The sequence below is a fragment of the Sinohyriopsis cumingii genome, chromosome 4, assembly GCF_028554795.1.
Source record: "Sinohyriopsis cumingii isolate HCF-2022 chromosome 4, ASM2855479v2, whole genome shotgun sequence".
NCBI lineage: Eukaryota > Metazoa > Mollusca > Bivalvia > Unionida > Unionidae > Sinohyriopsis > Sinohyriopsis cumingii.
The window spans coordinates 146353507-146360370 of NC_142964.1; positions in this window are offsets into that span (position 1 = coordinate 146353507).

The window sequence follows — 6864 nt, forward strand, 5'->3', positions numbered from 1 at the left end:
GTTGCTACTATATAAACATTGTAGAGAGCATACATTTTATGGAACACATACAATCACTCAGCATTTAATTAATTCTGATAGTAAGTAGGATCAAATTAACATATATCCAAATATAGGAAACGACGCAACAACATTTTTAGGATTTTGCAAGGAAATAAAGCTCATTCGGATAAATAAACACGTAACAAAAATGTATATATTAGTTACATTTGTTACATAGTAGATTTTATATATATTGTGTCAATTTGATTGTTCCGAACTGTCAGCCTATTAATATATCCGTTCACACGATTATGTAACACCGGAATGCTTAGTAGTTGAAATGACACACTTTCAGTGGAGCCATTGCAAATTTCCTCATCAAAATCTATGTATAATGCATGTCATGTCTAACCTAACTGAGTAAAATACATGACATCATATTACTGTCCATTAGTTTCCACCAGAAAGCCAATGTTGAAAAAGTACATTGTCTGTGTCAAATCTTCTATTTCTTTGGAAGGAAAGGGCAAGCAAAAGCTGGTCATTATTCAGATCCTTTGATAAATTCAATATTAAACCATTAACCAATTGAAATTCTCTACGTTGAAGTCGCATTCAGAAACTGTAATAATTTCCTTGCTTTGGCGCATGCGTACCGATTTGTATGTGTGCTGCATATTTGCAAGAGAATATGTAATATAGGACCTATGTGGGTGTCATTGGACCTGATTCTGACACAGCTACGAAACAAAATGAGTCGGTATATTACATATAAACGCGTTAAAGTACCTTCTGATATTTTGAAACAGGGTATGTTACTTGATATGTATCCATTATACCTGAATTAAAATATACTCTGGTATCGATTCCTGTTTCATCGTTACCCTTCACGATAATGTAATCCCAACTCGAAGTATACTGTAGATGAAAGCAGGAACAAATAAGTAAATAAAAACGGCGATGCTATGCCATATATATATATATATATATATATATATATATATATATATATATATATATATATATATATATATATATATATATATGTGTGTGTGTGTGTGTGTGTGTGTGTGTGTGTGTCTTTTGTGGACATTTTATGAGAAAAAATATGGTTGCTTTGATTGCGTTGTAATTTCGCCTTTTAAGAAAAAGCAATACGCTTGTAGGTCATTTGGTACTGGAGCAATTAAAATAAATATTCTTGTCCGGAAGAAAATCAATCAGAAATACACCAGCTGATGTTGACGGTGATTGTATCTCGTATATTATAGGCATATTAGTAGATGAAAGTATAAAAGCGTTTTTTGTGTGGTTTGATTGTTGGTAATAAAGCGTTCAATTGGTAAAAAACTATGGGATTAAGTTAAATTTATTAATATATCAGATCTTTCAGATTTGCCTTAACTGTGTTCTTCGAGTGTAGCACAGTGTATATCGTTCACATTATGCAGCCATTTAGTGATATCAATATATCTTTTCACATTTATGCTGCAAAAGGCAATCCCGTGGTAATGTTATATCTTTAGATCTTTGAGTAGCAAACCTTAAACGAGATTGCAGCCTTTCATATTTGTTTCTTGTTTTCCCAACGAATTTTCATTTGTCCAACTTTACATTCTTTCATGTATATGTTAGGGAAAGTCTTATTAAATGTTTCATGAAATGAGGTTGTTGAATCTTTAAAAATAAAAAAAACGTATTCGACTGGTATCGTGTACATTTTACAAATATATCACTTTATTAACTGAGATTGATATATATGAGGGTGAATGGTTTCACATGGAGTGATACAAGTCTTTTTGGCTGATTATCAAAACTATTATCATGAATTTTTGACATCTACATTCAATGTTTGGTTTTGTTATAAAAGCACACAAAGAAATTTAATTTTTGAAGCTGTTGAATTCTGTTGCAATAAGGGTCCTCTAAAATCTTATTCATTTTAGAATCTTCAATCGAAGCTGTAAGGTCAACAGCACAATGCAGAATAGGAGGTAAAGTAAGTATGATAAAATAAGTCATACTGAATAATCGTTGATCCTTTTCTGCGCTGTACATTTTGCTGGTCGTAAACAATGATCTGAACATTAAGGTTATGTATTGCAATTTACTGTGTACATATCACGCAATGAATCAGAGATGAAAAGGCCTCGCTTCACATCGTGAAATTTTACCAATCCAACGCGACTGTCAGTTTTTTTTCCTGTACATTTAATTGATAAATAGCCACGCTGAAGCCGAATATGTAAGAAGCCTCGTTCTTCATACGCAAAGCGACAATGTTCTACTATCATAATACAATTGAAATAAAAAAGTGAAATATTGTTTTTATATTCATTTCCATTTTAAACTTTTGTATACAGAATGTTTGTAATAATACATTTTAGGGTCGAATAATGTTGTTGTTGTTATGGGGTTTAACGCTATTTTTCAGCACAAAATAGGCGGCCAGTATAACTGATGGAGGAAAATCTCATAAATTAGGTGATAAAATACATCCTTGACTTACAAGAGCCGGGCAGCTAAATGGGTATGTCCAGGCTTTTGGCGTTTTCACACAAGCTTTGGCATTTTATATTTATATTTCGCTTTCCGTATCCTAAGAATTTTACTGCTATACTTTTCAATAATAATTTATGATTAAGTAAGTTCTGATCACTGTGGTCAAAGTTTTTTTCATAATAAGCTACTTCATTATTTCTTCAAACACTTATGTGGCAATGTGTTAAAGGTAATTATGTTATATATAGTGGAATATCCACTTCAAAATCCAGATTGTTCATCCCTAAGAATACCATTCTCTTGTTTAGGAAGTCTTACATTTAAAATAGAAATACGTAATCTGTTTAGGACTGGTACAGACTAATGCCCCTATATTTATCAAGCATATTTAGATTCCAGGGCCCAGAGTGGCGGAGTGGTCTAAAGCGCTCTCCGTTACGGATCACTGCCATCTCACCTCTTTCTGCGTCCGTTCGAGTCTTGGATTCGGTCAATGTTGGTATGTGAGAAAGCTTAGCCAGTAGCTTATCGTGGGTCGGTGGTTCTTTCTGGGGTTTTCCCGGTTTCTTCTTCCACCATTAATACTGTCCGCCATGTATAGCCTATCGTGTACTGAAAAATCGCGTCAAACCCCACACCATCACCACCAACAACAGCACATTTAGATTCCGACTTTTGTAAACGGATTTCGGCTGAGATGGAATCAGTGCAAAATTATGCGACATTACTGATCACCATATCCATTGAATGACTGCCAGTTGTATGAACAATGATATTAGAGCTGGTTATTCTCCAGAAATCTTGTCTTGCTGTGAAAATTGCTTGAATCACTTGTCCATACCCAGTATTATTTGGTTTAATCAGTATGTAATATGTTACCCCAAACTCAGATTTAGAACATTCCATTCCAATTTTGACATACGGTTCAATGAAATAGTACAAATTCTTGGTTTTCTTAAATACATCAAGTGAATCTTACCGGGGTGTTGCTGTAAAATTTATAAAAGTCATTACACTTGGTCAAACGAAATATTCGTTTACAGAAATTGGGACCTAATGGATGCTCCAATTTAAAAATGTATTTCTTTATCTTGTTAAATAAAAAATATCAGCACATTTGTATTAATGACACTTCAAGTCATCCTTTGCGTGTTACTGTGTGAGTTCCTACAGGGTCTTTTTTGGGACCAGCTTTCATTTTACGGTTTATCAACGACCTCCCCACATTATCAAATCGTGCTAATATGTTTTTGTATGCTCATCACATAGCGACTCAAAAACAGTAAGTACAAATTTTGATGAAATGGAAGTAAACTTGACACTAATCTTCTTCATCTTAGGCATGCCAACCAAGGAAGCATTGTTGTAATCACATGTAGGCACCAGCAGGTGCGATCTTGTGCCTTTTTGAACCCGGTGCGGAATCTGAAGTTGAATTCCTCTAGGTCATGCACCACCATTTTGAGAGAGGTGTTTACTGATCGTATCAACGTTTAGCCTGAATAGTGCTAGTGATCAGCGCCTGATTCGTTTTGGTTTCAATCTCTGCATTCAATATACATTAAGGCACCACTGACCAAAGGTATTAGGCTTTTTTTGGACATAGCCGCTGTATTAAAATTCAAAACTTCAATTTGGTTTACAAATAAAGTTATATGCCTAAATTGTCTAAAATGCGTGGTTTTGCTAATTCCCACAATTGAAATGAAAAGGCTAATGTAACATAATATGTTTGTGATAAATTAGAACGTGTCACTCGTCACAACTATGATGGAGTCACAGTTGATGATATTATACAATGATGTAAACATATAAACTCATGACGTAGCAATCTTTTGTTTCAAGATTTTCATTAGAAACTAATTAATCATCTATTAACACTAAAATCAGTTAATGCTCAATATAATTTGTTCATGTTGCTCATTTTGATTCTTTTCTCAACGTTCTGTGGCTTTGATAATTGTATCTGTTAAAATACAATGAACACTTGGAACAAAATATAACTCTTGTGCATGAAACGTTTAGAACACCCGATGACGCTTTGTTTGGAAAAGTCAAGGTGGAGAATTTGATGATAGTGTAAACTGCACAAAATTAATCCTTTTCTCCACCGTCGAAAACAACATGGCAACAGATTATCGGCATTCATTTCATTCAGTATCCAAAGTTCGTAAACACATCGCATTCCGTTCTACTACAAATCAGATAATGATCCCAAAACACAAAACTCAAGTGTACAACTATTGCTGGTTTTAAATACAAATTTAATACATTTCATCTAAACTAAAATATATGTTTAGTTTTTTTTATCAACTTGCAGTATTCTATACCCACGGTCTGATATCATACTTATTTTATGAATTTCATGTATGATACTAGAAATATATATGAATGCAAAATATTATATCACATCTCGTGAGATGATATGTATTTATACATTATTATTATGCACACATCTTCTCTATTATTTGTTAGACCTTTACGTTTTATATGACACATTTTCAAAGACATATGTAATAACCTAGACTTATTTATTTTGTTATAAATTTTAAAATACATATAATTAGTTTGGTAATTATGTCCTTAACATTTAGGAAAACAAGATTCCTCTCATAACATCAAATATTATTACTTCGCCATTACGCTAACTGCACCAAGTTCTAAATTGCAAAAGCTCAAATTAGTCTACATATATAATAGATTTCTTTGAATACAATTCTTGGGTATTTATTTTAAGTTTGATTCGTGTATACAGTCATGGTAAATATTTATTTTTAAAGAACTATATTATTTTATCCATTGTACCAGAGTAGTACAAATTCACTATACTTTATTTTAGCAGAGGGGCTGATGATACAGAGCCTATTAACGCGATACAATCTTTCGTGTATTCCTCATGCACTAAGTCCCTCAAAACCTACCGTCATGTTTTGTACCAACTAGAAGTTTTAGAAAAGTTATATATGTATATATATATCAGTCATTAATAATATTTAACTTTGGTATTATTACATCTGTTTTCATTGTGAATATAATAATAGAGAATCATGATAGTTACTACGTATCAAATATAACGCGTTGGAAGATTTACATACACTATTCAGCATAATTGTAATTACAACAAACGCACTAATGATGTAAACTATCATCGTTCGCGCTGTAATGGTTATAAATGTACAAAAATGTATATAATGTAGTTAACCTAATTCCAATAATCTTCAAATTAATTTAACCAGTTTTGTTGGTGTTGATATGTTTTATTTCTTTCGATCACATTGTCGCTTTGATTATTTTTGTTATCAACATACACTTGCTTAACATATGAACAAATGAAAGCAAATTTCAATATGTCGTCTATTTTGCATGAAATCTTTATCTTCATCGTGTTTGCCACTTAGGCAGTATGCTCCTCTATCGATAATATCAGAAATATCTCGTTACTATTTACAACTGACTCAACAAGTTTCTTTTCTTAGATCTATGTTAGCTTAAACGTTTAAAACTTAATAAAATATACAAACGATATAATACATCACAGTCGGTAATGTAGATAAAACATGTGAACGTGTCAGACATTTAAATTTAAATTAATCTTGGAGTAAAAACAAATGTAAAAGTTTTACGAATCTAACATAAATCCAGAGAAGGTTCTGTAATACCAGCCATTGGTAGCATCTGAGAACAACCCATTTCCATGCTGAATGTATATCCATACGTTGCGAAAGCATTAAGGCGAACACTAGCGGTATTACTTCCCATTTGGAAACCAGATGCAACGGAATTTTTGACCTATTGTCGAGCGGTCTACAAAATCAGTTCTTAATTTATGCACGGATTGATTGTCTATGATTTGTCCACTGCAGTAAGTATACATAAATACCTAAAATCGTAATGAAACCTAAATCATTATTCGTCTTTGAACCTATATTACTAAATAAAGAAGAACATTGCGTAAGACATTACAAAGTGTCTAAACGTACATTGATCGAAAGAGACAATGATATACGAATCATCATAGAAACATAAGCACTGAATGACCCTGTAAATAATAGTCAAATTTGCAATGAATACTACCAGATACAAAGTCTTAACAGCTCGCGAATGCTTTAATGAAAGTAAGAAATGGAATCGAGCTTTCAGTATCGTGAAGATGTTGAATACAAAATAGTAAAATTTTGTTTGAAGCAAGACAGTTCATCACGTCCGGAAAACTGCATCCAGCGTTGTCGTCAGACGGAATGTTGTTTATCATGAATTGTGCAAAGGAAAAACTAAAACACTTATAAAGGTCCTCGATGGTTTGATATCTTATAGATCGTTACAAGTGAACGAAGATGTTGGTTGCCTAAAGTTAATGACGCTCCACATGGAACAAAAAGA